Source organism: Herpailurus yagouaroundi, unplaced genomic scaffold, assembly GCF_014898765.1.
Source record: "Herpailurus yagouaroundi ecotype Mexico unplaced genomic scaffold, PumYag 187, whole genome shotgun sequence".
In the NCBI taxonomy this organism is placed as follows: Eukaryota; Metazoa; Chordata; class Mammalia; order Carnivora; family Felidae; genus Herpailurus; species Herpailurus yagouaroundi.
Window position 1 is genome coordinate 27,730,506 of NW_024412418.1, and position 24,594 is coordinate 27,755,099.

At 36.5% G+C, this 24,594-nt stretch overlaps 1 long non-coding RNA gene across 1 annotated transcript in view; it reads right to left on the reverse strand.

The window, feature by feature from the left end:
• Nucleotides 1–9,992: 9,992 nt before the first annotated feature.
• The window catches only part of LOC121043647 (uncharacterized), a 229,153-nt gene continuing 214,551 nt past the window's right edge, over nucleotides 9,993–24,594 (reverse strand). Inside the window, exon 6 of the long non-coding RNA XR_005796957.1 lies at nucleotides 9,993–10,064. This is a non-coding gene — a long non-coding RNA (uncharacterized LOC121043647). The remainder of the gene's footprint in view (nucleotides 10,065–24,594) is intronic.

Sequence of the window (24,594 nt, forward strand, 5' to 3'; positions counted from 1 at the left end):
AAAGTAACACCAGCAATCTTCACAGAGCTAGAACAAATAATCCTAAAATTTGTATGGAACCAGAAAAGACCCCAAATAGTCAAAGCAATCTTGAAAAAGAAAACCAAAGCAGGAGGCATCACAATCCCAGACTTCAATTCCCAGATTACAAATCTGTAATCATCAAGACAGTATGGTACTGGCACAAGAACAGACACTCAGATCAATGGAATAGAATAGAGAACCCAGAAATGGACCCACAAACGTATGGCAAACTAATCTTTGACAAAGCAGGAAAGAATATCCAATGGAATAAAGACAGTCTCTTCAGCAAGTGGTGCTGGGAAAACTGGACAGCGACATGCAGAAGAATGAACCTGAACCACGTTCTTACACCATACACAAAAATAAACTCAAAGTGGATGAAAGACCTCAATGTGAGACAGGAAGCCATCAAAATCCTTGAGGACAAAGCAGGCAAAAACGTCTTTGATCTTGCCTGCAGCAACTTTTTACTCAACAAGTCTCAGGAGGCAAGGGAAACAAAAGCGAAAATGAACAACTGGGACCTCATCAAAATAAAAAGCTTTTGCACATCGAAGGAAACAATCAGCAAAACTAAAAGGCAACTGACAGAATGGGAGAAGATATTTACAAATGACATATCAGGTAAAGGGTTATTATCCAAAATCTATAAAGAACTTATCAAACTCAACACCCAAAAAACAAATAACCCAGTGAACAAATGGGCAAAAGACACGAATACACACTTCTTCAAAGAAGACATCCAGATGGCTAACCAACACATGAAAAAATGCTCAACATCACTCATCATCAGGGAAATGTCCATCAAAACCACAATGAAATACCACCTTACACCTGTCAGAATGTCTAACACGAACAACTCAGGCAACAACAGATGTTGGCGAGGATGCGGAGAAAGAGGATCTCTTTTGCATTGTTGGTGGGAATGCAAGCTGGTGCAGCCACTCTGGAAAACATTGTGGAGGCTCCTCAAAAAACTAGAAGTAGAACTACCCTATGACCCAGCAATTGCACTACTAGGCGTTTCTCCACGGGATACAGGTGTGCTGTTTCGAAGGAACACATGCACCCCCATGTTTATAGCAGCACTATCAACAATAGCCAAAGAATGGAAGAGCCAAATGTCCATCGATGGATGAATGGATAAAGAAGTGGTATATATACACAATGGAGTATTACTCGGCAATCAAAAAGAATGAAATCTTGCCATTTGCAACTACGTGGATAGAACTGGAGGGTATTATGCTAAGTGAAATTAGTCAGAGAAAGACAAAAATCATATGACTTGACTCATAAGGACTTTAAGAGACAAAACAGATGAACATAAGGGAAGGGAAACAGAAATAATATAAAAGCAGGGAGGGGGATAAAAACATAAGGGACTCTTAAATATGGAGAACAAACAGAGGGTTACTGGAGGGGTTGTGGGAGGGGGGATGGGCTAAATGGGTAAGAGGCATTAAGGAATCTACTGAAATCATTGCTTCACTATATACTAACTAATTTGGATGTAAATTTTAAAAAATAAAAAATAAAGTTAAAAAAAAGTTTTGTTCTCACACTGTCATCTATAATTTAGATAAGATATGGATAAAAGCATGGACTTCTGAACTCAAATACTGCCTATACAGCTCACGAGGTTGTTTGACCTTAAGCAAGTCATTTAACCTCTGTCTTCTTTATCACAAAATAGGGATGGTACTGTTACTTTCTGCTTGGGGATGTCGTATGAATTATGTATGGAAAGACCTTAAAACAATGAAAGCTATTTTTTTCTCTTAAAATATTTCTCCTTTTCAATTCAACCTTGTCCTCAACTCATGGAGTCCAGCTCAATATCTGGCGTTTTAAATGATTTTAGATATTCAGATAGATTTTGACACTAAGTCTGGAGGCTGGCATGGTCCCAGTTCACAGGGGCTCTTGTTTCATGATGAAGAAAGAAATATAGACACTTAATTTTTGTTCTTTCATTTCACATCTCTATCTCAGTGCCTAATAAAGTGCTTGGGGCATGGTAAATGCTCAATAAATATTTGTTAAATTAATGAGTAGTTGAAGAATATATAATATAGACCAGAATGTGATAAATATAATGGTGGTACAAAGAAAGTAAATACAGAGAAAGGAAAAATGAATTGCTTCTCAAATTGTATATATATGAATGGAGAGTGGCTTAGTGAAAAAATAATTCCATTGATCCACTAATGATGATGAGTTTCCTTTATCTTTCTATTTCATATTAAAATTATCTAAGATCTTAATGAAATCCTATGAATTAGTTCAGTCATCTCCAATATACAGTTTGACATGGTTTTAGACAGTAATTAACACCATATTTTACCTGCTTCATTTAACATTAATAACTCTAAAAGTAAATTTAGTCTTGCACCAGGGTCAACTTTGACATTTATTCTAAAAGATAAATTCAGCATTTTCAATTAAAGATATTCACCTTATATTTGGTTTATTATCTGTCATGGTGTTGGCAGTGAGCCTGTCTTCTCCTGTATGTAGCCAATGAGGAATAATGAATTAAGCATTAGCTTTGGCACCGAGAGACTTGAAATCATTTCTTTGTTGTTCCATATTAATTCTGTGACCAAAGGAAAGTCATTCAATCATGCTGAAATTCTTTTTCTTACATGTAAAATGAATATTTAATTATAATATCCTGTTATTACTACTCCAGAGAGTTTCTTAAAGGATTAAATTAAATAAAAATAAAAAGTAAACTTTAAAGTAAAAAATATATATAATAAATGTTAATAATTAAAAGCATTTTATAATAACAATGCTAATAGTAATAATACTGTTTCTTATAAACTTATGAATTTTCTTTAGGAATTCCCACTGTAGATTTTTTTGGAGTGGCTGTGTTTACCTATTCTCAGAAGTATGTTGGGATGCTAAGGTCCCCATCTCTCACTTGTGTAATTATTAAGGAAATCTGGAATAATTCATGTGTCTACTTAATGCTGGCCATTTGGGGGTCAAATCTGAATATTTATTTGTTCTTGAAAAATTGGACATTATAAGCAGGGTGAATTCAGGTCTTGTGAGGCCTAAAGTTTATGTAATTTGGGGGCTGTTTTAAGAAAGAGAATAGGCAATTATGAATACAAAATGAAGTATGCAATTTAATATAAAATTAGAAAGAGAAAATAACTTAGAACAAATTGCAAATTAGAAAACGGTAAGTAATAACACTGAAAAAAGTCACCAAAAACAAACAAAAACACCGATGATATTTTCATTAATTACCTACCTGACATACCTTTATACTGTGTAAATATCTATAAGCTCTCTGTATCTTGGTATGAGTAAAATTTTATTCTTTTCCTATAGAGTGAATAAAAGAAAAACAGTGTTTTATCTAGTATAGTTTATTTGAATTTGTTTTGTATTACTGATACTTTCTAAATGTTTATTTATTTATTTTGAGAGGAAGAGTGAGAGCGTGTGGACGGGGAGGGGCGGAGAGAGAGAGGGAGAGAGAGAATCCCAAGCAGGCTCCACACTGAGCCAAAACAGCTCAGGCAGGTCATGCTCACAGTTCCTGAGATCAAGCCCCGAAATGGGCTCTGTGTGGACAAGCACGGAGCCTGCTTGGGATTCTCTCTCTCTCTCTCTCTCTCTCTCTCTCTGCCCCTCCCTGTTTGTGTGCTCTCTCTCTCTCCCTCTCTCCCTCTCTCCCTGTTTGTGTGCTCTCTCTCTCTCTCAAAATAAATAAATAAACTTTAAAAATATGTAAATAAAAGTATAATTCACATTCTCAATTCATTATATGACAAAAAATTTAGAGTCAGAAGATTTTAGGTATGTTGTCAATTTTAGGAAAATCTGTAGTGTCTTAATATATATACAATATTTGGAATAACTTTCCACAAACTAACTCTTGGCTCTCTGTGTATGAATCAAACTTTAGTTCTTTTCTATCCTACACACACTTTTGGTGCGTGGAATAGGCTCCTATTGTGCACCTTCATTTTAAATCACTGATGGAGTTGATACAGAGCAGTAAAAGTATTTCTAGAAGTCATTCCTATACTGGGCTGGGAATATCTCACTATATGTGCATATAATTTTGAGCTGTGTAATTATATTTCACTAAACTCAATCTAAAAGTATCTATCATTCACTTTCCCTTTAGCTAGATCACAAAATTCTCTACAGTCACTCCACTGCTCTCAACATGAGGGGAACATGTGATAAGATGTGAGTTGGAGACAGCAGTCTAAATTACATGTGGTAAAAATATTTTCTAAAAATATATGGAAGGTAAAATGGTACAGCCACTCTGGAAAATAGTTTGGCAGTTTCTTATAAAACTAAACATGAAATTACCATATGACTTAGCAATTGTACTCTTGGGCATTTATACCAGAGAAATGAAAACTTATGTTCCTATAAAAACCTATACCTGAATGTACATTACAGCTTCATTTGCAATAGCCAGAAAAGGGAAACAACCCCAATGTCCTTAAGTTGGTGAAACAAACTGAGGTATGTTAATAACATGGAATACCCCCGCGGGTTGTAGATAAAATATTTTTATGTGTCTGCAGAGTTGGGGCTCTCTGAATACATTTGGCTGAAAACGTGAGATCCGGAGCTGAGCAAGCCTTGAGAACTTAATTTACAACATCAAGATAGTGCAGGAACCCCAGGGAGATCTAACTAACTCCAGAGGTATTCATTTACATTTCAAAAGAAAATAAAGATCCAGAACTTGAAGATATCTCTAGGTCATAAAAGTCAGAGACACCAGAGATTATCTGCATTCGGGGAGAGATATTTACAGTACAAAAGCTACAGTGGGAACCCAGGGACCTCTACATCCTCTCTCTAAGGAGCAAAGATTTTTCTCTCTCCTTTTAAGAAGAAAGAGGGAGAGGGCGCCTGGGTGGCTCAGTTGGTTGAGGGTCCGACTTTGGCTCAGGTCATGATCTCACGGTTCATGGGTTCAAGCCCCGCATCAGGCTCTGTGCTGACAGCATAGAGCCTGGAGCCTGCTTCGAATTCTGTGTCTCCCTCTCTCTCTGCTCCTCCCCCGCTCATGCTCTGTCTCTCTCTCTCTCTTTCAAAAATAAATTTTAAAAAATTTAAAAAAAAAAAAGAAAGAGGGAGTCAGCTGTCTCTTTCTCTTGTACACGCGCACACACACACACGCGCACACACACACACACGCACACACACACACACACACAGAAAATCTATTTTATTCCATCCTTCCTCAATGGCATAGACTTTAGAGTTTGTATGTATACAAATTTCGACCTTGCTTCTATCATGCTGTTACAGGGGTAAGAATTGGTGGGTGGTGTCCACATCATTGTTTCATTTTTAAGTGAATAATGTTAATCTGTCTCTGATCCAGAATACTTCATGTGCATATTCAGGACAAAATTAATTAAGATGAACACCAAAAACTCAACAACATTCACCAATATGAAGCAATGAACTGTTGAAAGATGCACTGACTTAGATGTATACTGAGGGAATGAAGCTAAGTTTAAAAAGAAAAAAAAAATGTGGATCCCATAGGGAACATTCTGTATGGTTCCATTTGTATAACAATCTTGAAATAGCAATAGAGATGCGGAACAGATGAGCGGTTCCCAGGAGTGGGTATAGAAGGGAAGTGGGTATTGTTACAAAGTGCACCTTGACTGTGACAGGGAATACGGAAACCTACATATGTGATAGAATTGCATAGAACTCAGCGTGTGCGCACACACACACACATGAATACACATACAACTGGTGAAACGTGAATAAGATCAGTGTATTGTATTGCTTTGCAAGATGTTATCATGGAAGGAAACTGGGTGAAGGAAGCACAGGTTCTCTCTGTGTTATTTATTATAACTGCATGTGAATCTACAATTATCCCAAATAAAAAAACTTTAATAAAAATAACATGAGCATGTGAGCCCAGCAACAGTACCCCTTTGGGGCCTTGGAAAGGCTGCATCCCTGAAGTTCATGCTCAGTCACTTTATGGGTAATTGTTTGTTTATAAGCACGAACCTGGAAGCATTGTGACCTATCCTGATCTGGTTTGACCTTTACACCAGTGCAGAGCTTAAATGTAAACTCCAGGAGGGAAGGATATTTGTATTATTCATCATTGCAACCTCAAGAGCTATTAAGGTCTGGTATTAAGCAGACATTCCAGAGAATTCATGAAGTTAAAAAAAATCAACTGCATGTATCCTGATTTTATCTCAACAGTGCCTGGCTATTTGGTTCTTACCTATTCATACCATACCATTAGACACCTCTAAAATAATGTATTGTGAAATGACTTATCATCAAATAAATGGGGGGAGTCCTAGGTATATGTGAAAGAGTTCTTATCCACTCTCAATACAGTGGTAAAATACCTGTAAAGTGATTTAATTTCAGACTAGGAAGAATGTCTCAAGAGTAGACTTACAGATTCTTTGAGAATACCACCAGAGAATTAGCCCACTGAAATATTATTTCTGTTTCCTTTTTTTTCCCCCTATTCTCAGCCAGCAGGCTTATCTTGGAAGTCCTGGGACTACATTCCTTAACATCTTTTGAAATTTGTGGGTTAGGATCAACACTTGAGAGGGATGAATATAAAAGCCTTAGAAAGGTTCAATAACTCGTTCAAGGTCTTAGACAGTGAACAGTGAAGTTGACACTTGAACTAAGGATTTTCTTTCTCTAAAATCTATGATAATTATATCATGAACGAACTTGTGAGCAGCATATTTACAAAAGTATTTACATCTTTAGTCCTAAGATAAAATATTTCCCCCTCATAGGGTACTAAAAAACCCAAAACCTTATAATGGAGTATGGTTTGTTTTTGCTTTCTCATTTTAAAGAGAACATCCACTAACTTAGGAAAGCTCAAAACATTAATTTTTAGAAAGATATACACAGCAGTCAGATATGATTACTGTTTCTTAATACTTATGGACTATTAACTCTGGGGCAAAAACAAACTAGGCTTTTCACTTTGTGAGGATGTCTGAAGGATGAAAAGAGAAGGCAGAAAGTAGTGAGTAAAGGGGAGTGAGGAAGGCTCAGCCATTCCAGAAGGAAGAGAAGGGACCCAAAAGAAGTGTCTGGAGAACCAAAGCAAAGGGGAGCAACTAAAGAAACTCCAAAGAAGGGTGGCAGCAAGCTTTAGAGAAGGTTATTATAAAAATGACATCGATTGCAATTGACTGACAAAACTTTCACAGAGCTAAAATAATGAAGTTAGTTTTACTCAAACTAGTAAGACAAGAAGATGGAAGGGGGAAGAATCAGAGCAAACATGTTCTTTAAGAGCAAATAAAAGATGTGATGAAAATAAAGATCACAGCTGAACCAGTGATCAAAGAGACTGGTGAGGAAGACCTGGGGCCTGAGCGGAGTGGAGCTTACGTGCACACCACCTGCCCACTTCATGCTCTCTAGACTTTGAAAACCAAAGTGTGGCTTTGGTGGTCATCTTCTCCAGCCTCCTATTGTGCTCCTCAGGAGATGTGCTTCTAGGAGGGGAAGTGATTTACGCAAGGTCACATTTTAAGGTCATGGAGTAGAGTCCCAACCTTGTGTGGCTCCAACATCATCTTTTTTTGTTGTGTCATAATGCCTGCTATTTTCCACTCAGATTTAAATGGCAATTAGTGTAATTAAATTTATACACCCAGGTACATGTACACACACACACACACACACACACATACACAGGAAAGAATAGAGAAGTCAGCTGATTTATGGGAAATGGCTCTGTCCAGTCTGTTGTAGTTAGTTGTTATGATGTTACATGCAAGGATGTGCACAAGGATAGGAGTTATCCCATGTAATGACCACAAATACCCCCTCATGTTCTCAAGGCTATTCAGTGTTTTGGAGCATGATCTTTGTTCTCCCCTGCCTCTCATACAAATATGCTTGTAATCTAGAAAAATAAACTGTGGGAACTTTAATTAATACACTGGATTGACATAGACATGAAGCAATGTAGTGAAATGGTTACACCAAGTGCCTCAAGTACAGATAAAATGGATTCAGTCTGCAACATTCTTGTATTAGCTGAGTGCTTTGGGGCAAGTTATAAAAGATATTTAAGTCTTGGTTTGGGGGCTTATAAAATGCAGATGATAAATATCAACTCCATATAATTGTGAGCATTGAATTAAAGCCAATATATCTAACAGGCTTTGCAAAGAGCTTGGCGAAGTTCTGATGTAGAGAGAGTATTCAGTAAATTGGAGAGATTGTTACTGCTGTGAATGAGAAGAGATGTTTCCCTGAGAGGATGAAATGCTATATCCTTCCCCCAAAACAGGATAATCCAGTCTTATGTCTGTCCCTATTATTTCCAAACCAAAGGAAATTAGAAGGCTGAGCTGCTAAATAACCTTCTTCAGCAAATTTCAACTCTTTAATAACAAACATATGAACAGAGTACCAAGACCTTCTTGTGCTTTCTATCTTCGGAGGCTACCAAGAAAGAGAGAGAGAGAGAGAGAGAGAGAGAGAGAGAGAGAGAGAGTTGGGGGCGGGGAGGGAGGAAGAAAGAGGGAAAGAAAGAGAGAAAGAAAGAAAGAAAGAAAGAAAGAAAGAGAGGGAGGGAGGGAGGGAGGAAAGAAGGAAGGAAGGAAGAAAAGAAAGAAAGAAAAGAGAGACAGAAAAGCAGGCAGGGAGGAAGGGAGGCATAAAGGAAGGAAGGGAGAAAAAAGAAAGAGAGAGAGAGACAGAGAGAGAAAACCTCCACAAAACTCCTTATCTGCCAGTCATTTAATTTCTATTTTCCCTTCCTAAACCCTAATTATCTCTTTAGTCTAATTAACTCCTGTGAGGGCTCTGGAGACAGCTAAGCAAAGAGAAGCATTTATTTTTGAGGTAAAGCAATTTTTGTTATCCTTTTCAAAGCACTAAAGCACCTCTCTAAATTCAAGGCTTAAGATGAGTACCTCTCACTGCAGAAACCAAATCGAGCAATGTGTCCATGCTCAGGACTGATCCTGAATAATTTTCTGACTTCTAAACAGATTTAAAGTTCAAGAAGTACAGTAAACCTCAAACATACGAGAGTGTTGGCAAAATTTTTCTCAACTAACCCAATAGCCACTTGATTTACAGTTAAATCCTTTCCTGTTTTAATACTTGTAGCCCACCTAAAAAATTAACAACCCCTTAGTATGGAAACATTTTCATTGGTATATTCTTACAACTCTCTGGGTAATTTTTAAATGAAATTTTCATTTATAACACTACTTCAGATTGAGTGGTCACGAGAGTTCTTTTTAGAGACGGTGACATTTAACCTGAAAACTTAATGACAAGAAAGACACTAGTGATGTAAAGTTCAAGCACAAAAGTGGAAATGAGCTATGTTTTAAGGACCATAAAAGAGCCAGTGTGGTAAAATATAGAGGGAAGGAGAAGAGTGGTAGGAGATGGTACTGGGGTGGGTAGAGATCATTGTGGCTGCTGTGAGGAGAATGAATTGTGGCAGGGAAACTAGCTGAGAAGAGTTACATTTGTGAGCATGAAAAATGATGGTGGCTTGGCCTAAGGTGGGCATATTGGATCAAAAATATATATTGACTTGGGATGTAGTGCTGGGAAGAATCATTAGGATTATTGAATGGAGAGGGTGAGACAAAGTGAGGAATTAAAGATGGCTTCTAGATTTGAGACTTCACAACTACAGGGGCAGTGATGCAATTTATAGAGATATTAATGTTGAATGAGAAGTAGAATATTACATTTGGCTGTATTCCCCCTGCCACCTCCCAGCATTTTGTAGGATAACTGAAATATAGATATGTTGTTGACATCAGGAATTCATACATTTAACTAATATAAAACAACCTTAATTCAATGGTTTGCGTGTATAACTCTGATACATTTATCCCCATAGCTTATCCTGAGAGGCAGGATTTCAAGCTGATTAAGATGTAGACTCTCTCATGAGGATTCCTTCCCTCCAAATTTTCCTCTGCTTACCTCAGTGACCTTGGGGGCTACTTCTTAATCTCTTCCTTCATTAGTTTCTTCTCCTATGAAATAAGAATGTTAATAGAATACATCTCGTTGGTTAAGATTAAACATGTTAATGGCTGAAACTTCAGGGCAGTGCTTTACATAAAGGATGTGCTGAAAAATATTATGTTTAACAGTACATTTCTTACCATATGAGCATCCACTAGCATATATTAAGATAATGTTCTTTCTTTAGGTTTATTCCCTGTTTGCTCAGGGTGTGATACCTAAGGGCTTCCCTCCCTTCTCATCCTCTGACACCTTTCCTGTGGCCACGTTCTCTAGGTAACGTCTTCATTTAATTATAAAAATAGCTAGCACTGAATTGTTAATTCCCTTGGACTAGTAAGGAATGTTTATATACCATTTAAATTAATTTATCTCATTAATCCTACAAATAGGCTTTTTAAAATGTTTATTTATTTATTTTGAAAGGGAAAGAGCATGAGCAAGGGAGGGGTAGAGAGAGAGAGGGAAAGAGAGAGAATCCCAAGCAGGCTCCACGCTGTCAGTACAGAGCCTGATGCAGGGATTGGTCCCACAAACTGTGAGATCATGACCTGAGCTAAAATCAAGCATCAGACGTTCAACCGACTGAGTCACTCAGGCAACCCTGAAATAGGTTTTATAATCCTCATTTCACAAATTTAAAAAAGAAACTTGAAGTTTAGAGAGGACAAAAAAATTGTTTCAAGCAGTAAGTAACTAGAACTTGGACCAGCCTCAGAACTATATGAGTACGTGTGGACTTTAAGAAAACAAAACAAATGAACACAGAGGGAAGAAAAGAGAGAGGTAAACCAAGAAACAGACTCGCAACTATAGAGAACAAACTGAAGGTTGTTGGAGGGGAGATGAATGGGCAGATGCATTGAATAGGTAATGGGTATTAAGGAGGGCACTTGTGATGAGCACTGGGTGATGTATGTAAGTGATGAATCACTATATCATACACCTGAAATAATATTACAGTCCATATTAACTAACTGGAATTTAAATAAAACTTAGAGGAAAGAAAAACAATGATGAATGAAGAAGTGTGTTTTGATCACCTCCTGTGGCCACTTCTAGTTAATTTTCAAATCTTGTATCTCACACAGCAATGGACAGCCATATGTTTCTTTGCTCTATCCATCAGAATGACCACATTCCCCTTCATGAGATGTTGCCCCATGCATCTCTGACCTGTCCACACCTCTGCTGGTCTTTTCTCTCAGCCACCTTACCCATCCTTTTCCCTATGGCAGAAATTCCCACAATGCCTCTGATATCCATCCCATAAGTTGACGTCTTTGTCACACTTCCCTTCCCCCCTGACAGGAATGTGCCATTTCACCCCATTCTGGGCCTTTTTCATGCATCTTGGCTATGGAAATGGCATTCAGGACCCCTACTTTGCTTTATAGATGGTCATCCTAGCATCCATGAACATTCCCTGAATACTGACAGAACCTCTTAAGCACAAAACCACAGTCATGAATGTTTATTTGTACAGAATACTACTTGCAAAACTGAAGTTTAGAAAAGTTTCTTTTTTTCACAAGGCAGACAGAGGAAATTAGTTTTATTTGTTTGCTTTTTTTGGCGGGGGGGCTGTCTCTTGAAAACATATGTGAAAATACATGTTTAGAATCAATAAGCCTAATTGATAATTTTATTGGAGAAAGACTAGCAAAGTGGATGGGGTCCAACTACTTGAGCTCTGTTTTCATTGCCTGTCTCACCCACATCCCATACCCTAATGAACTAGACAACTTTTTTCAATGCTATCCATCAGAGGACAGAATAAAATTATAGAAATACAAGCTCTCTGTGAGCAAAATGTTTAAATGCTGGAGGACTTTAAAAAGATTCATCACCTCAAGAGTAGGTATAGAGGGCAGAGTTAAGGGAAGACAGAGAATCTGGTCCTGAGAGGTGGGGAAAGAGCTACAGTAACAATGTCACTTACAAGGAATGTTCTAGTGTTCCAACAAGAATCCTCAAAGACATAGGGAAAGAATAAAATAAGACAGTGGAAATTCTGAAGTGGAGCAGGGTAGAATTACATATATAAATTTTAAATACCATATCCCATATTTGAATATCATTTTATAGCTGGAAAAATTATGGTTATTCTCATTATGTAAACTATGGGAATGTAGAGCGCAGAGAAATCTTGACCAATGATACATAATTCAAATAAAGCCCGAGAAACACTGCTTTAGAGGAACTATGTGCTTAGCTAATTGACTGACTACATAAATAAATCATTTGATTAAAAGTTACCATTGAGTATATTTTCCCGCTCAGAGCAGGCAAAGTTATAAATTGCTCAGCAGAATCCTTGTGATAAATTATTATTTTTCTGTAAGAGAAGAGATAGAGAGAAAAGAAAGGCATGAGCCTTTAGAATCCTCTTATCCTAAACTAGTGCCCCATGCTGCTTGCACTTAGCATGATGAATAATCTTTGATTATATGAATAAAGTCAATTGAACAAAAAAGAAAGCAGCCATGTAATGCATGCTTGGAATAGGTCTCATTGAAGAGTCTGGTGTTCAATAATGCCTGGATCCATCGAAATAATTTCCTGCAATTATCAACAAATCTGAAAGTTCAGTCTCTTTTTTCTTTAAGACCAGGGGTACAGTATAGCCTAGTAGTAAGACCTGTGCTTAGCACTTGACTTGCGTCTACCAGGCCTTGACTTCTGGTTCCACAGCTTGTCTGCTCTGTGACTTTAGTGAAGTAACTTCAGCCCCTTACCTTCACTTTCCAGTATGTAATACTCAGAGAAATAGCAACAACATTACAAACTGGTTGTGAAAATAAATTGAACTAATGCAAGTAAAATATTTACTATATTGTCTAAACAAGTTAAGCTCTCAATACATTTTAACAGTAATCATCTGCTCTCTTTTCTCCTTTACGTATATCCTGGAATAAATGAGATATTCCAGTAACATGTGGCTCATGTATTTTGTCTCCTCTGTAAGACCAGCATTATCCTATGATGAGCACCCCACTTGATGTTAGAATATCTAGGATTTGAATTCTTAGTCCAAAATGTACTAGATGTATGAGATATGAGACTAGGAGTGTCATACAATCTGAGTCTCAGTTTTCTCATTTGTATTGGAGCTTTTGAGTTAAATGACAGATGAATAACCAGTAAATACCAAAAGAATGCGCTCTTCTTTTATTTAGTCTTCCTTCCCTAAATATTATTGGCAACGTAATATTAATAATTGCAACAAAGGTTTAATATTTGAATATGAACTCACAAAATTCCAAGGCTGCTACCTTTTCCTCATTTGGTGTTTGGTGATTTCTTAAGGCAAGACAGCTTTGAATTATCAAATACTTGTATACCACTTCAATCTTCTTTTCATGGGATTTGAATTAGAATATTTCTATAAAAAAGCAAATGCTTTATGTAAATAATGCTACATATGACATAGAAGATGAAATTATACTTCTCCACTAAGCTTACAGTAGTGACATTTTTTTTTGAGGCTTGGCATACGGTTCCAAAATTTTAGTAAAATCTAGATACTTTCAGTTAATGAGGGGACACTGAATATTAAAAAAATTCAAGATCTTATAAAGAAAAACATGCTCCCAGTTCATCTTCTATCCTCATAAAAGTATAGGTTTCTAAATGTATAGTTTTCTTTTTTATAGCCATAAATTTATAGGTTTTGTTTTTTAACTTCCAAATAGGATTTCTTTGAAGAATGAATTTTATGCCTAAAGGTAAAAGTTTGAAGAACACAGAATATGGAGCTAAGCCACATTTATATGTCTGTATACCTTTTAATCTTGTTTTCTTCCTTGAGCTCAGTTGTCTGTTATCACTTCTATTTTTAGATGTGTGTCTCTATCCGTTTCCCCTTCTACACTGCTTTTGTGCTTGTGAATTGTGAAATGCTAAGAGACAGAAAACCACATACATGTACCTGCTGATTAAAATTCAAATATCTGAGCAAGCTTCTAATGAAAACAAACCAAAGATTAGAAGCTTTCTAAAATACTCAGGCGGACACTCACATATAATGACAATGATTATAATGGTGATAAATTAGTATTTGTAATTATGTCCATACATTGTTTTTCCTGCTAAATATTAAGCTTAGTGAAGGCAGATACTATTCTCTGTATGTCATGTTATGTTTGTTTGTTTGTTTGTTTGTTTGTTTTAATTGCACATGCTGTGCTTGACAAAACACTAAATATTTTTGTCAGACTAGTTTCTATAGGGTTGAGATTGACAAACTCAGTAAGGGCTGTTTATCCATTTCTGTGAATTTAAAAATATTAAGACATATATCCATATAAACTGTCCATGATGTATCTATTGCATGTAATATTTGTGAAGTCATTCCTCACTTGTGGCAAATATTTATCATATGGGTGTGGATTTGATATGAAGAATAGGCAAACACTCTCTAGTTAACACTACAGACTATAGCTAGTGATTGAATTGGATAAACCATTAAAATGAATTTTGAGGTACGGTAACAAAGCTATTGACTTTTTTAGGTTTCTATAGCTTTTGACTTGAACTTAACCCATATAATCTTAAACAAAAAATAGTGTTTGACTTTTTTTTTAATTAAAAAAATGTTTAATGTTTATTTTTGAGGGAGGGACAGAGAGAGAGACACACACAGAATCCAAAGCAGGCTCCAAACTCTGAGCTGTCAGCGCAGAGCCAGCCCGACTTGGAGCAGGAACTCAAGAACCATGAGATCAACACCTCAGCCAAAGTTTGAAAGTCCAACGCTTGACCAACTGAGCCACTCAGGAACCCCAGTGTTTGACTTTTAACTGAGGATTACTTGGATATATTCAAACTCAATTTGGATGTTAAAGTGATTGAATTTGTTTTTCAAGAATCTTACTACTATGTAAATTTCCAGCTTCACTCTGGAATTGTTTGATCTCTGAAGATTTAAGTCATAAGTTGCCACAGTAAAATATTTTAGATTCCCTTCATTCCAAATACAGAAAATATCTCCGTGAGCAGACTACCCAAGATATAATCAGGAAAGATATGAACATTTCTTGTCTTTTTATTAAAATTATATACTTTGGTAAGGGCTAACTTACTTATACATATTGAACAGATATTACCAATACGATAGCAGCAAGATAATGCCTAACATGTACTAAGCTATACAAGTTGTAATATTTATCATGCTCTGTAAACACTGTATTAGTATCTTCATGTGAAACTCCCTTAGAGTTCTTTAGGTGCTTACTGAAAGGAAAGACAGAAGTGCCATTTAGGCCCAGGCTACTTTGTCGTAATGTAGGGCTATCAGATTTATCAAATAAAAATATATCACACCCCGTTAAACTTGAATTTGAGATAAACAATGAATAATTTATAACAAGAATTTCTGTGTATGAAATAAAAATAAAAATAACTGTATAATTCTTTTTTTTAATGTTTATTTATTTTTGAGAGAGAGAGAGAGAATGAGAGAGGCTGAGCACAAGTCAGGGAGGGGCAGAGAGAGAGGGAGACACAGAATCTGAAGCAGGCTCCAGGCTCTGAGCTGTCAGCACAGAGCCCAATGCGGGGCTCGAACTCACCAACTGTGAGATCATGACCTGAGTCGAAGCCAGGTGCACAGCCAACTGAGCCACCCAGGTGCCCCCAAAATAACTTTATAATATGCAATATTTGGAATATATTTACGCTAAAAACTTTGTGTATTTCAAATTCAAATTTAATCGGGCATACTATATTTTATCCGCCAATCATGTTTTTTAAGTTTTACTGAGATATAATCCATATACACTTTACCTTTTTCAGGGTACAATTTGATGAGTTTTCAGATACAGTGTTTTACAATCATTATCACAATCAATTTTAGAATATTTTCATCATCCCCAAACAAAACTCTGTATCCATTGGTAGTCACTGCCCAGTTCTACCCATCCCAATGCCATCCCCTGGCCCCAGACAAACACTAATCTACATAATCTACATTCCACATAGAGATTTGCCTATACTGGATATATCATATAAATGGATTTTATATATATATATATATTTTTTTAATTAGCTCCTTTCAGTTCTCAATGTTCTCAAAATTTCTTTATTTTGTAGCATGTGTCACATAGTGTGTACTTTATTGCTGAATAATATTCCACTCTATGGATATACCACATTCTGATTATTCATTAATTAGTTGATGGACATTTGGGCTTTTTCCACTTTTTGGCTATAATGAATAACTCTGCCTTGAACATTTGTGTACAAATTTATGTAAGACTAGAATTGCTAAATCATATAACCCCATGTTTAACTTTTTGAGGAACTGATCTCTCTGGAGATCTTGTAGATATCTGTCGCTCCAGTGTCCTGCTTCTGAGGAGTTCTTGATCCTTGCTCACTCCTTTGCCTATTCTGCAATTCTCATTTTTGTTTTCCTTTTCAAGTAAATACTATCACTCCCACATCAAAAGAGAAAACTAAACAAACACGTTGTCATAAAGTCATGTGTTAGTAAGATTTTATCAAAGTCACGGTGAGCAGAAGAGGAACTACATTGTCACGAATCACAGTCAGCTTAACACTGAGTTATTAGCTAAACCCGTTTTTAAATATCTCTCAGCCTTTCTCCCCTGTAGAAACTTGGCCTACGGCCATTTTAATTTGAATCACTTTTACCTGTTTGACTTCTGCTCCTCCTTTCTCTATCACAGATCTCTACTCACTTTTTTTTTTTTTTTTGCAGTTTATAAGTCAACTGTAATTTTGCCTCATCCCATGCCACCCAGACTGCCCTAACCAATATATCCATTAAAATGATAAGTTTCTCTTCCTAAGACATTTTCTGTGGTAAAGTCCAAAAATAACTATGTTGTCTTTCTAGCAAATGGATATTTTCCTTGAGCAATAACTATTTATGTTCACACTTATGGTTCATTAGGTGAGTGAGAGATTTGAAGTATCTTAATGGTCTACATGTAGAGTGAAAATAATACAGAGCTGAATAAGGTAGGGTTCTTACCTTCAAACAACCCACATTGTTAGGAAGGATTCGTTCACTATTAATGAGAGAAAGTAAAATGATGAGTAATGTATTACAGGCATATTAAAGAAAACCATGAAAACCTGGAGATTTTTGAATAAGTGTTTTTGTTGTTATTGCTTGGCCACACTTTCAACTCTAACTTTAGCTCGAATATTCAAATAGATACAATTTTAAAACAATGGCACATACAAATTAAACACCTTGGAAGTCCAGAACTAGAAAATACATTTGCTCTGGGTTCCAGGATTAGAGTAAACGAAGCCCAATGCCTTAGCCTAATGAAATAAAAATATGTGGTACGTTGCTGGGGTGTGTATCTTAAATAGCCTGGGACTAAAGCTTCCAACGTTTCTTCAATGGCAGAGGGAAACAATAGTTTCTAAGACATTGGCAGTTTTCTCTTGGCTAAACCACTAGACTTAGTTCAATGAGTTAAAATAAAAAGAAGGAAAGAAAAATCACGAACAATGAAAATATGATAAACAGATTCCAGCACCCACTTTTTAAAAAATGTTTTTTTAATGTTTATTTTTGAGAGACAGATACAGAGCGTGAGTGGGGAAGGGGCAGAGAGAGAGGGAGACACAGAATCTGAAGCAGGCTCCAGGCTCTGAGCTGTCAGCACAGAGCCTGATGTGGGGCTCGAACTCACAAACTGTGAGATCATGACCTGAGCCAAAGTAGGACACTCAACCGAGACACCCAGGTGCCCCTTCCAACACCCATTTTTTTTTTAAAAAAGCTGAGCGGAGGGAGGAACAAACTAAGAAAGCTAACAAAATGCAGTGTGGACCCTCACATCACACAAGATGCAATATACAGGGAGTGAACAGACCCTCCCGCCCTGAAACAGCCAAACACTGGGAAAAGTGCCTTGGGGAAGACTTTCTAGACATTGGATACCAGGAAAGAAAGAAAGGATCCCTGACAAGTGGAAGCTAAATGCAGCGAGCTTCAGGATTGCCCCAACCTACTGTCTGTAAAAATCTCCAGGCAGCAATACAGCGAGGGAACCCAGGCAGATTACTGAGAGAACTAAAGAGCATGTGGTTCTGAGAAGCCAAAGGACCAGAATTCACAGAGCAGAGGACTGGAAAGGAGAAAGCTGCAGAGGAAGAGCTTTTCCAGAGTTTACTCAGGGGCATCTCTTGAGTATTCAACTGAGTACTGACACACCTGAAGACCGGAGAAAAAAGAACACAAGGAGATGTAGAGGCTCATATAGGAAATTGCTCCTTCCTTCTTATGAATGTTTACCTTACCTTGTTGCTTATTAGGACATTTCTGTAACTTTGAAACTCACAATGTATTTGTTTATATTGGCATTTCACCTAGTAGGTGATGAGTGCTTTGAATGTGCAGAATTAAGCATTAATTCAAGTCAATATATATTCTAGGATATATATAGGAACCAGTATCATTTGTGTTCCTTTGCAATTATATTCTGAATTTCTGTTAATTATATTTCACGTCTTCCTTCTTCTCTTAGATCACTTTTTTTTTGTTCCCTCTTTTGCTTTCTAGATAATTTCCTCAAATCTTTTCTTCACACCGCTGATTTTCTTTTCTCCAGTTTAAGTCTAATCCTATTTGCTTCTGATACCATTTTAAATTTTCCAATGATATAAATTATGATATTAAATATTTTGAATTTCTGTCTTCTAGTTTGCCTTCTTCTTGGTTTATAGTCTGTTAATTATAGGTAGTCATCTCTTGTTTTTTATAAAGACATAAAGACGTGATTTAACATATTCCTTGGGAATATAATTTTTAGACCATTTTCTTTTTCTTGGGAAAATCTTCTAATGTGAATTTCCACTTGATTTTTTGATACTGTTTATGTCTTATATTTTACTTCAGATTTTTTTAAAGTTTTTGATTTTTTTCGTCTGTTTTCACATTCTGAGTTGGTCACCAAATAATCCAATACTTCTATTTACAGAAGAAACATGGGCTCTTCCTTCTCCATTTCTGTCCATATGGGCAATTTTCCCATCAGAGTTTAAACTCGTATAATGGCTGATATATGTGCTTTTATAAATTCCGTACTTCAGCAGCCTGAAAAAAAGTGAATAAAACTGTCTCCAGACATTTACAATCAGAGAATTTTGATCTTCCAAGCACTTGATTTATATCTTGCTTTATTTTGTTTGGCGAGTTTACAACAACGGACTAGGGCCTACATCTATTGAATTGGAGGAGTAAAATAAACCATCACTTTTTCCAGACTTCCAATGTAAAACCATGCTCCTCTAAATCCAGAGGGAACTGAGTCGGCTACTACGAGAGGGAGCCAAAGAAGAATAGTGATAAGAGGCCATTTGACTTTCCTATAAAGTCAGTTCACGTTTTAAGTGCATTGGGTTTGAGGCAGGGAAAAGGGCTTCAATCATGGTGGCTCACATCTCACACAAAAGCTACCTGTGACTCTAACCTTTGCCCCAAACCGGAAGTATAAACATTGGAGTTTTTCAGAATCGCCCCTCTAACTTCTCACTATTCTCACTCACCTTCTGATGTCTTCCTTCAGGTGAATCTCAACTTCACTGGTAGTCCTTCTCTGAAACATACGGAATGTGGTTGGCATCATGTCCTATTTTTTTCTTTACTGTTCTTTAGTCATTTCTGACAGTTTTCGGGAAAAGAACTAGTGAGCCTGTTTTTACACTCTTTTTCTCCCAGAGAATTCTACTTGATTTTTCTAGGTAATTCATTTGAGATTCCTCATCTTTACCATTAAATCAACTCCATCAGGCAAAGTGGTAATAATCATGATTTAAATGCAGTAAATTTGAAGAGCCTATTCATTTTAAGTAAATTATAATCTGAATTGAGTTTGTGATTTTGAAGAGCAATAGCAGAAGTATTTTGTGTAAAACAGTGGTACTTAACTTTTGTCGACAGGCAACACAATTCTGTCAGTATTGACTCTCGTTACAGTGATTTTCAACACTGGAGGGGTCAGGGTGGTGGCTGTATAATTTAGAAGGTCAGTAATAGAGGCTCTGCTATTCTGGAAGTGGGGAATGAAATCATGCTCTTCCACTTGAGATTCACTGAATAAAAATGTATCTTTATCCAGTATTATTCATATCACCCTTGGGATATAGTCTTGATACCCAAATGAAAAGATAATGGCAGAAATTAGGTACCACATGGTTGAAGTGACAGTAATTGGAATTGCCTTAGAGAAGGCAAACTTTAGTGATATGAAAGGATAAACTGTGTATTTGTGAAGATGGCGTAAATCCATTCAATACGGACTTGGATTAGAGAGTTAGCGGTTAGAGGGTTAGTGGGAAAACTTTTGAAGAACATAGTCTATTTTAATACAAAATAAAGATACTTCTTGGCCAGTATTTTCTGGAAGTATATAATACAGGTTCAGAACACTGAGTATTACAATGGGAATTCAAGTGCTGGGTTAACAGTTGTCCAACCTTGAATGTATGAAATTCTGTAACATGAAATAAGACACAAAGTATTAACTGGGGATAATTAATAAGCAAGTTGAAAAAGGAAATGTAGCAGAAGTCTTGCACAGAGTCCGCACCAAGGCTTTTCTTTCCAGGAAACAACTTTATTGGTGCCAGCACCGCTCGGTTGGGTTCCTACCCGAAGAACTGAGCCCCGAAAGCCACATGGTCTAGTTTTTTATACATTTTCTACTTCTTTGCCTCCCATATATGGTAACACACAAACATGCAGTCAGATTAAGTGGTCTCATGTTACAAGGTTGAGGGATGTTGTCACGTAGCCAGGTTGCCTTGAGGTTTGTTTGTTTGTTTTCTTTCCTTAGGGAGGGGAACCTACCACAGAAATAATACAAGATTAGAATAAAATCTAAATACACTGTCTTCAGGGTTTTAGGGTGTCTTCACTGAATAAGAAGAGTCCAGTTTCATCATCTAAATGATAACAACTGAGAGAAGGTTGTAAAGAGTACTTACTGAAGACTTTTAGGAAATACTTAAATAAACAGTACCTTAAAATAATGAATTGCAGACAGAACAGATGACAGATTAGAATAATTGCTAACATTTCTGTATTGAAGAATATATTCCCATGTGGATTGTATCAGAAAGATGCAGATATCTTTACACTATACAGATTTGCTATAGAAAAACTTTTAAAGAGATTTAGAAGAATGGTGATAAGGTGAAAAATACTTCAGGCTTAAAAAAGAATATCAGTAATAAAGATAAATAGAAAAACTAAAATATATAAAAACATCACCAAATAAGAAAAGGAGCAGCAGGAGCTAAGTAGAATCTCATTTGCTCGGATCACACATTCTATTCCTATCGCCTTGAAACACCAAGAGCTGGATGTTTTATTTCTCATGAAAACTATATTTGCCTTACGGGTCTCTGGAAATACCCAGTGTGCACAGAGTAGCAGCCATAACACGCTGTGTGTGACAGAATATGGTGGCACAGTTTAATGATTTTATCACTAGGTGTGTTTATCACTTAAGGAGACAACTTGTTCACGTACTATATTAAAATATAGTGTGGAGGCTTGGGGTGGCAGAAGGGTAGATGTTTAATGTGCTGTGTTTTTTGAGCTTACTTGGGCTGGATTGTGTGTTCTCATTTCCGGATGAACGTGTGGAGACTTGTTTTCCATTCTGCCAGAACCAGTTGCTTAAGAGATAAAAATATATCGACACCCTGGTCTATCCTCAAGGAGCTCATGGTTGCCCAAACAAAGGAATACAAGTAGTTACACAAACATAAATAAAAAGAAGCTATACAAGAGAAAAAAAAGTTGTATAAGGCAGACCACTCAAGGAAAAGGCTGGGAAGTACTACGCAACCTTCATTAAGGAGGAGATATTTGAGCTAAGCCTTGTTCAGTCTTTGATAGATTTGAGGAGATAAGAGAGCAGGATATTCCAAGTCAATAAAAAAAAAATTGAATTAAATTAAGGCACATGGACAAGCAAACCCAAACTGGATGAGGAACATTAAGTAAATCAAGTTGCTGGAATTGAATGTTTAATGCTTTTATTTATAATCAATGCTATTTTGAAATATTTCTATTCACAGATTTTTGATAGTATCAAGCATCAACCTCTATTCTCCAAAATCTATTTTCTGTGCAAAAAATTGGTAAATTTTATCAGCACTTTGTTTTATTGTCAATTAATATCATTTGTATCAAGCCATGTTTAAATTGAAAATCTTAGAGTTATTCTCATTATCTAAAAAAAATCTACTCTTAAAATACTGTGCACACACACATTTTATCATGCCACATGATAAAGTTCTTTATCATACAAGAACTTAAAAAAAAGAATCCTCAACCATAAAGTCTATAAAAAGCTTCTAAATTAATCCAATAGTGCTTTTTAAAAAATAGTATGTATTCACTAAATGAATCAGACAGGGGGCGCCTGGGTAGCTCAGTCGGTTAAGCGTCCCACTTCGGCTCAGGTCATGATCTCGTGGTCCGTGAGTTCGAGCCCCATGTCGGGCTCTGTGCTGACAGCTCAGAGGCTGGAGCCTGTTTCAGATTCTGTGTCTCCCTCTCTCTCTGACCCTCCCCCGTTCACGCTCTGTCTCTCTCTGTCTCAAAAATAAATAAACGTTAGAAAAAAATTTAAAAACATCAGACAGAAAATGACAAATACTATATGATTTCATTCATTCATAGGATTTTAAAAAACAAAACAAATGAACAAACAAAAAAGAGACAAAAAATTAGACTCTTAAATACAGAAAACTAACTGGGTGGAGGGACACATGAAATAGATAAAGGGAATTAAGAGTATACTTATCAGGGTGCCCGAGTGGCTCAGTCAGTTAAGTGTCTGACTTCGGCTTAAGTCATGATCTCATGGTTTGTGGGTTCACGCCTCACATCAGCCTCTGCCCTGACGGTGAGAAGCCTCCTTGGGATTCTCTCTCTTTCTGTCTTTCTGGCCCTCCTCCCACTCATGGTTTTTCTCTCTCTCAAAATAAATAAATAAACCTTAAAAAAAGAAAAAGAATACACTTACCATGGCGAGCTGTGGCTATTGTATAGAATTGTTGAGCCATTATATTGTATACATAAAACTAATGTTAACACTGTATGTTAATAATACTTCAACTTAAATAAATGTATTGAAAGAATTCAATGTTGGCTTCACTTTTTTATGAACATTTATGAATAAAAATATTAATATTAATGAATAAAGAAAGCAAAGTATTGACTATGAATAAGAGAAGCAAACACAATGATTAAATACTTTCCATTTCTTTCTCAAAAAGAATTGGGTTATGTACCCAATTTGCAGAAGCAAACTGGTGATCAATATTTCTCATAAAGCAAGACAAAATAGAAATCTACACAGATAATTTTTTTAAAAACCCACTTAGGAACCAATCACAGTGAATTAAGCCAAATTATGCCTTTTGTAAAAAACAAAACAAAACAAAACGAAAAACAAGTAGATTCTCTTCACTGATGCTTCTGAATTATTTTGAAAAATTATCAAACTTCAAGAAACCTGTGTAAAGGAGATAGTGAGCTTTGAATATAATTAATGAGGAAAATAATCGCACTTTACATAGAGCTCACATGCTGCCATCCCTAGTTTGTAATTATATTGCACTAAATGTAATGAGCAAATGTACCAAAAATAAATCACTAGAGTAGAGAATTAACCAACTGGCTTCTCCCAAAAATAAAAAGGAACTCAGTGAAAGAGGTTTGAGTATTTTTTCTTTATGTAAGTTCTTAACCAAATGCAGCAAATTTAGATACTTGATAAGAACAGATTGCAGCACATTTTACAATTCGGCAATGTCGATAAAGTAAATGTAAGTAACTTGCTAATCAAACTAAAGTCAACCTTACTGTATTCTAGAACCCGTGCCGAGCACTGACTTGAAGCTATGAAAGAGTTTTTGGTCAGAGCTATAAAGGATATAGTGTTTTTTTTCCTATTGCATCCATATTTACTAACATACATGGGATTATTCAAAAAACTGTTGAGTAGCTGAGTGTTTTGAGGCAGACACGGTGCTGGGCACTATTAATTATGAATCTTAAAAAAAGAAAGAGGGGTGTCTGGGTGGCTCAGTCACTCAGGTCATGATCTCGCCGTCCTTGAGTTTGAGCCCCGCCCCGCATCAGGCTCTGTGCTGACAGCTCAGAGACAAGCCTGCTTCAGCTTCTGTGTCTCCCTTTCTCTCTGTCCCCCCCCTCCTTGGAACTCTGTCTCTATCACTCTCAAAAATAAATAAACATAAATTAAAAAAAAATTTAAAGAAAGAAAAAAAAAAGCTTTATAAAAGAAAGAAAATAGGTAGAGGATAACCCTTATCCTCCAGGAGTTCAAGATCTATGAGTTCAGGATTTATAACCTTAAGTGTTTTGGAGACTATAATGTGTAACCCTCTGGCTCCTTTCCAGGGCCCAGCTGAATCTAGAGCAGTCTCACCCATATGTAGGTAAATCACAGCTGGAATTCCTACCTTCACATGGTTCTCTGTGAAGGAACTGTTACAAAGTAGGCCCCTATA